At 36.8% G+C, this 7,745-nt stretch overlaps 1 non-coding gene across 1 annotated transcript; it reads right to left on the minus strand.

Annotated features, from left to right (window-relative positions):
* Positions 1 to 507: 507 nt before the first annotated feature.
* On the minus strand, positions 508 to 703 carry LOC121756717. The gene has a single exon (XR_006041090.1). It is a non-coding gene; the product is annotated as a U2 spliceosomal RNA (small nuclear RNA).
* Between the last annotated feature and the right edge of the window lie 7,042 nt (positions 704 to 7,745).

Here is a 7,745-nt window from a genome sequence, read left to right on the forward strand (position 1 = left end):
AGAACTCAAAGGGCGAGAGAACTTGAGAAATTTAGCAATGCGTTGTTTTTTTCAAGACATTGAGAAAAGTAAGTCAGGGGAGCATATAGAATGGTGCAAAATGCATGATATAGTAGATGATTTTGCTCTGTTTCTTAGGAAAAATTATGACAAAGGGAGAGATTGTCAAGTTTGTGATTCTTCTTTAAGGATGGAGGGAGTATAAACTAGGAAACTATAGCAAAAACATTCATTCTAATTAGCATATGATTGTGACTAACAATTGGATTTGTCTATATCTAGAATTAACTAAATGCTTAAAAACTATAAAATCCAAATTGCAAATATAAATTATTTTTAAACTTATATGTGAAACATAATTATGTAAATAAAGATCCCCAAGATCAATTAGAACTATAATCAATTTTGAAATTACATTCAAAAGAGAAACTCATTAAATAAATAATACATAAAATAATATTATGTATCGTAAATTGAGATACTCAAGTAAAGATTGAACTTGAATTGGCGGGGTGCGTCAGGCCCCTGCAATAGTGCAACGCATGGGAGACGCTAGAAGACCCTAGTAGCAAGCTACTTCGATGGAACTTCACCTTCGAAAAATAAATTTAATATCGTGTGAGCCATTGGCCCACATATCAGATATTAAACTGATAAGAACAGATACTGCACTTGATCTTAGCCAAATGGCCGAGAAAGGTATGAGCTTCAACATCTACCCACCTCTTGTTTTTATACTATGATTCAAAAGCAATTTTCTCTCTCGTGTTAGATGTGGGATAATGTGACATTTTGTTGTTTTTAATATGAATTGTGCTTTTAACGTAGCTTCATTAAATATAAAAGGAATTACCCCACCCTTCCCTCGAAATTTGTCACATGTTTCTATTTTCGCATGTCCTTAAAAATTTGTCACCTTTCAGTTTTATATTTGTTGGTAATGGGACACATTCCATAAACTCATTCTCGTTCACATTTTATTATAAAACTAATATATAAAAGTATGACTCACATGCCGCTAACATTTTCAACTCACTTTCTATTTAATTTTTTAAAACCGGTGCCGTGTCAAATCGTGACAAATTATTAAGGATGGATGGAGTATATGTTAGGGTTTGTATACTAGAAATCACCTTTCGAGTGATTGAATACTGTAAAACTCTAATTATTATTTTCCCAGTAAATGCAACAGATTATTTTTGTCATAATGTTGTTATGTTTTACATTTAATGGATGTTTATTGAATATTTAAATGTATAAGCGAACGTAACAAAGTCTAAGTCTTTGTTTTAGTAGACCGGTTGTGTGCCTGGGCCAATTTCACAAAGAAAAATAACAATTTCACAACCTAGATAGGCCTATGTCACGACCACCCTTACTAAGTATAGTAAAGAAGGGGAAATCGTGACTAGGGAAGGGACTAAGGAGCGGGGAATAAGAAGGGGAAAACAATGAAAGACAATATCTTAAACAAATCTTCAAAAGAAAAGTTTTAATCGATTAAACAATTAAGCAGCGGGTTAATATCTCAAGGTAATTAATGTCATAAAGTAGTGTAGAGCAAAACGAAAGACTTTATCAAGACCGATTCGAAACAAGGCAGCGGAATAAAGGTGTCTTGAGAGTCATAGGGAGACGCCTATGTATGAAGACACGACGCATCCGGAATTTCTTAAGGCTCGACTCAACATCCGCCGCAACATCACCGCTCAACCTGCACATAAAGAAAACATATGCAAGGCTGAGTACTTAACATACTCAGTGGACACACGCCAAAATATTTGATAAAAGTTATGTCATCCATACCATAGTGAACTTGAGTTTTAACATTTTAGAAAAGAATATCACACGCATGCCCTATCGTTCCTTTCATCGTTTTTTCATATTGCCCATCCCAACATTCACCATCATAAACGATACGAACCCTTTGGCATACATCAGCGTGCAACGCATAATCACATCATAGGATAAGTTCTTACTCACACATGTATCATGTATTTCATTCAAAACTTGCCAACAAGACTATTTCAATCAAGACAAGAATCTGGCAGAACAGCGTAGTCGTTTTGTAAAAATCATTAAAAATCCATCCGATATCATTTGAAGATAAAATTTGGTCACCACACAGTAGACACATCAAGGTTCACCCAGTTAAATCCACACCAAAATCACATCTTCAGGTCGGTCAAAAACAAAAACAAAACTCACTAGACGAGAATACAAATTCTGACAGGACTGCGCAGTTCAATTGAAAAATTCGTTAAAACTTCATATTTCGTCAAACGAGCCTGAAATTTTGACACAACATAGAAGACACTTAAAATTTCACTCAGTTAAAAATTCGTCCCAAAATAAGATCGTTTGGTCGGCCAAATACTAGTCGGAACCTACTGTCCGAACACCACAGTTTTCATGCTCAACATTTATAAACTAGGGTTTGTCTATCATTCATCCACACATACATATTCATGCTTTCAAGACATATTCCCGCTTCAAAAACGACATCACAACCATGTTCTTCTATTTACACATAGCATTCACCAATGAATCATCCACAAACTCACATACACATACATACACGTACATACACATACTTTCTCATGCAAACATCCTTCCCAACCGATTAATTTTTAGATCTACGATTTCTACACTCACTAAATGCATGAGGGGATCAAGAAACATGTATTCAATGGTAAGAAGGAGAAAGATCAATCAAAGTATACATTTCTCTTGAAAAACAATCGGTAGGAATGACGAATGATGCGATTCTTCGATGAATCTTGAATTTCCAACTCCACAATGATGCAAGAACAAAGAATTGGTGAAGGATTGGTGGAGAAGGAGAGGGAGGCGAAAATATGAGGGCTAGGGTTAGGGTTCTTTTAATTTATAGTCTAGGATAAATCCCATAATAAAGCAATTAAAATTGTGGAAGAATAAAATAGAGGTCAATGAATAAATCCCACCATTAAAAGGAAAATAGGCGTGTATAATGGGAAAAATTAAGGAAAAATACTTAAATCCTCAAATCAAATAGGAATGAGATTTAAATTTGGTAATTTTTTGTAGGAAAAGACTCCCACAAAATAGATAACAAATAAATTAATCTCACAAGTAATTGAAAGGCATATGGGCGAAAATTATGAGGTTTTAGGGAAAGAAAGAATCAAATCCTAATTAACATAGGATTTGGAGAGATTTGGCAAGATATGGTAAGATTTAATTGGACTTTAATTCAAGGAAAAAGATAAACAAGATACCAATTAAATCTACAAAAATAATTCCCTCTCCTAATTAATAGGAGATTTCGAAAATCTCAAGGGATGGCCAAGGGGTAAAAAATCATGTAGAATAGCATCGGGATAATTTGTTTGGATTTAATTTGGATAAATATCCCAAAGCAATTAATTAAATCCAAGAAAGAAAGTATTATTTCCAATAAATAGGAGGGCTGAAAATTTCAAATAAAATGGCTAGAATGATTATGCATTATCCCATTTAAGTTAATTCACACATTGGAAGCTTAATCACATTAACTCACATAACTCACAACAACTAATTTCACATAATTAACTCAAACACATAGAGACTCAATTTCCACAAAAAAAATTCTAATTCAACATCCACATTAATTAAAATAAAATAAGCCATCAAATAAAAATAATAATAAAAAGTCACAATTTTTCGGGGTGCTACAGCCTAGACTACCTATCATGAAAAGTTACAATGTCAGTCCGATTATTTCTAAGCCTTATTGAAATAAGATGACGTTGGTGTGGTATAGCACTGAATTGGATCTAAATGGCAAGACGAGTCTTTATGCTATCTACTGAAAGACGAGATCTTGATAATTAATTTCTTAATCAATGTATGTTAGCATTGAGCATACGATATTGAGTATTTACAACTTTGACTTACCAAAGGTGCGGGTTTTTCGTCACCCAACGATCCAGGTATATTGGGTAGTGGTGATCATTATCTAGCGGTGCTAGGATTGCTATTATGTTGAATCGTGTGCGAGGAGAGTCTCGTTTGATAACATCCACAAGAGGAGCTCGAAACAAAGTTTTATTATTCGGAACCTAGCTAGTTGGAGTTTGATTACTCTATGAATAATAAATAAGAGTTTCATGCTAAGTCCATTCTTGGAGATTAAAATATGTTAATTAATTAAGTCCATAGCAGATCTTGATTAATTAATGGATGCTTCTATCTTAAGCGCGAGAAATTAATGTAACACACTAAAAGGAAACCCGAAATACTTGTAATTTCGGATTTGGAAAGGCAATACACTATTACTTCTGTAGTGGCTGCTTGTAATATTCCAATATAAGCTTGTATTAAATTGTGGGTTCAATTTAATTTGTGAAAAGCTAATTGGGTGAGGCCATGTCCAAATTCTTCCTTAGATCCCTGGCTGGACCCAATATGTGACATAATATAAATAGGAGAATAAAGGAGACAGAATTAACACTTTTTTTCACATCATAATTTTCGTCCCCCTCATCTTTGAGAAAGGATCGAAAATTGCTCTCCTTCTATGAGCAGATTTTTGTCTTCATTATTTAAGTCCTAGTACACTGGTGAGATTTGCCCACACAAATATCAGTCTACAGTCCGGGACACCAGTCAGAAGATTCGAGGTCGAGTTCTCAAGATCTACACGTGGAGAAGACGCAAGCCATCTTCGATTCTTAAGTGAATCAACGAGGTAAATTGGCTAACTCCGTAGTACGCATGTTTTAGGGATTATTTGTACTAAAACGTGTTTAGAATTCAAGTTATGAGCATGATACATGTGATAATTGTGCGAATAGAATTTATCTAAATAATCTGCTAAATAGATCAGAATTATGTGATCCGTTAAAACGCATGCTTCCGCTGCCAACCCCTTCAATTGGTATCAGAGCAGGTCTTTGGCTCTGATTATTTAGATTTAAATTTCACGAAATTCATGTATGCATGTGTTATTTGATTACGAAGCATGTTCTTGTTGGTTTTTGTTTAATATTATGCATGTTGAACTCAAGAACAATCGAATCAAAGAACTTGAATTTTTCGATCGTACGAGACGTGCGATCCGTCGCGCTCGCGCCGACACGGATCACGCCACGCGCAATCGGGAATAGGGTTGTCGATTGAGTGGGATCTAAGGGTTCATGGTAACGGGGCGACACGCAGACGAGCAAGGGCTCGTGCGCGCCACCGGCCGAGATCAAACCCTAGGCGGGCGCCTGGACCAGGATCGACGCGACGGGCTGGCGCGGCGTGGTGGTTCGTCCGAGAACCACCAAGACATCGCGAGACACCGCCCCGAACCCTAGGCGGAAGGACAGCCGAGACTAGGCTCCAGGTGGTGGGTGAGAGCGATGCTCCTTTGTGCGCGCGGCTGGCCGAGACAGTGGGAGCTTCGGGTCTCGATATGCCGAGACGGGCGACAATCATCGACCGAGAGCAGCGACACCGACGTGCAAGCCGCTGGCCGAGAAACCGCGTCACCCGACGTGCCGAGACTACGAGACGGAGGCGATGGGCTGGCCGAACAGACACGCCACCCGTCGAGACTGCATGGTCATGGTCGACGCGTCGTGATCCGGCGACGAACTCCTCGGATTTTCGTCGTTCATCGTTCGTGCGAACCTCGAGCGATGAGATAACGATGAAAGATTATTTTAGTGATTATTTAATTTTTTAATTAAAAGACATCATTAAAATATTATTATTTAATAGAAATAAAATCTTTTGGGAAGATTTACCTAGATTTTAGGAATATTTTTATTATTATCTATATCTATGGAAATAAATAATATTATTTTATTCCTAGATGATATGGACAAGAATAATTTAATAGTTTCCTAAAATTTATGTATCTAGAATCCTAATTAGGATAGATATGTATAAATACATTAAATAATAAACCTTCTCTTCCTAATCTTGAACATGGAAATAATTTGAATTTAATTTTTCATGTCTTATTAAGAATTAAATAACTTAATTAACTTAGATATATCTTTTAGTAGACATGAATAAGAATTAAATTGTAGAATAATAATTTCCTAATGGAAGATAGCAATAAAATAAAAGATTTAATTGTCCAGCATATTAAATACCAACATATTTAATTAAGCCTTAAACTGCCTCAAGGCTAAGGATAATTAAAGAAAAATCATAACCTAAATTATCTAAGCTATAATTACGAACTCAACGTTTGTTATGGTCTCCATCAATTGGTCTGCAATTCATGAAGCTTTTTTCTAATATTATCGCCACCTGCTCTGTGGGGACAATAATCCTAAGAAATAGCGAGTTCATGATGGCGGACTTCTCAAAAATAAATAGTATCAACTAGAACGTGGTTTCCAATATTATCGCTACCTGCTCTGTGGAGACAAAAATCCTAAGAAACTGCGAGATTCAGAAGTTCGCATATGATTTATGAGATAGCTTGATCTTGTTAGCAGCACATGAGCATTGTTATGGGAGTGTGTTGTAGAAATGAGACTCTGTTGTAACACCCCGGATTTTCTACCCTTTTTATTTGTTCTCTTAGTGATATCGTTCGTCTGGAAAATTTTACCTTTGTTTCGTTAGTCGATAGAATGATATATCATTTTGGGCCTATACCAATTATTCTTTTTCTACCCCCCAATTCAGAAGACGACGACGATGAGCCGGCAGGGAGACCAGCGGCAGCAGCAGCGTGAGCCGCAACGGCTGGGTCACCTCCTCTCCAACAGTGACATCAGACAGCATCGAATCGGAGTGACGGAAAATCTGGGAGGAACTTTTCAATTTGTCGACGAGAGAGAGTGCACCGGAGATGGAGGGAGAGATCGGCTACGTGGCGGTGACAGCAGACGAAGAGAGCGAGATGGAAAAGGATGGTGACGGCGGCGGTAATTGCTCCGAGAGCTCCGCTGATTTGAGAATGAGGAGCGAGACCGAATTGAGGAGAGGAAACTGATTTGGGGTGCTTGCTGCGAGAAAGAGAATAGGTATGTGAATATGAGAATTTTCAATTGGGAAGATAGTGTTTCTGAGTTGGGAATTGGAGAAAAATGGCGAGAGAAGAGGATGGAAATTGGGGTATTTTATTTTTGGCTGATGGACATGAAAGATTGGGCTGCTCTAATTTAGTTACCTTGGTGGATTAATTAAGGAGAAACCGGGGAGATTGACTACCATGATTAATTTTGATGTCAGACCATTTGGGATCGCAAATGGCCAGCCGGCTTCGAAAACAAATAAAAGAGAAGACAAGCATGGACAAGGAAGAGATTTTTCAGCGGACAAAATTAAAGTCGAAGTAAGGAATTCAAATTCAAAAATTTAAACGAACGAGGTGGGCTTTCGAACTAAAGTTTTACTGTGGGCTTTCGAACTAAAGTGTTTTCAAGAGCTTTCATTTTAATATATCGGTTTGAGCATCATGTTATGTGTGATTGATTTATTATATTTATTCCAATGATGAGGCGAGATATGTGATCAAAGTGAAAGTATTGTTGCGCATGTTATGTGGTGTTATGTGTTGATATATTGAGTGATATTATAAATTGCTTGGCTTTGATGATGTGATGTGAATTGATGTTCGACCTTGACAGAAAAGTGATTTGTGTTTCAAATACTTTTTTGAGGAAAATAAAGTTTGCAAAGGAAATACCATGCCATGTTTTGTTTTGCGAAATGCCTATTTGTTTGTTTAGCAAGGGAGTTGTCCCTACTAGACCTATTGAAATCGAATTCGG

This window comes from Salvia splendens, chromosome 11 (assembly GCF_004379255.2).
Source record: "Salvia splendens isolate huo1 chromosome 11, SspV2, whole genome shotgun sequence".
NCBI lineage: Eukaryota > Viridiplantae > Streptophyta > Magnoliopsida > Lamiales > Lamiaceae > Salvia > Salvia splendens.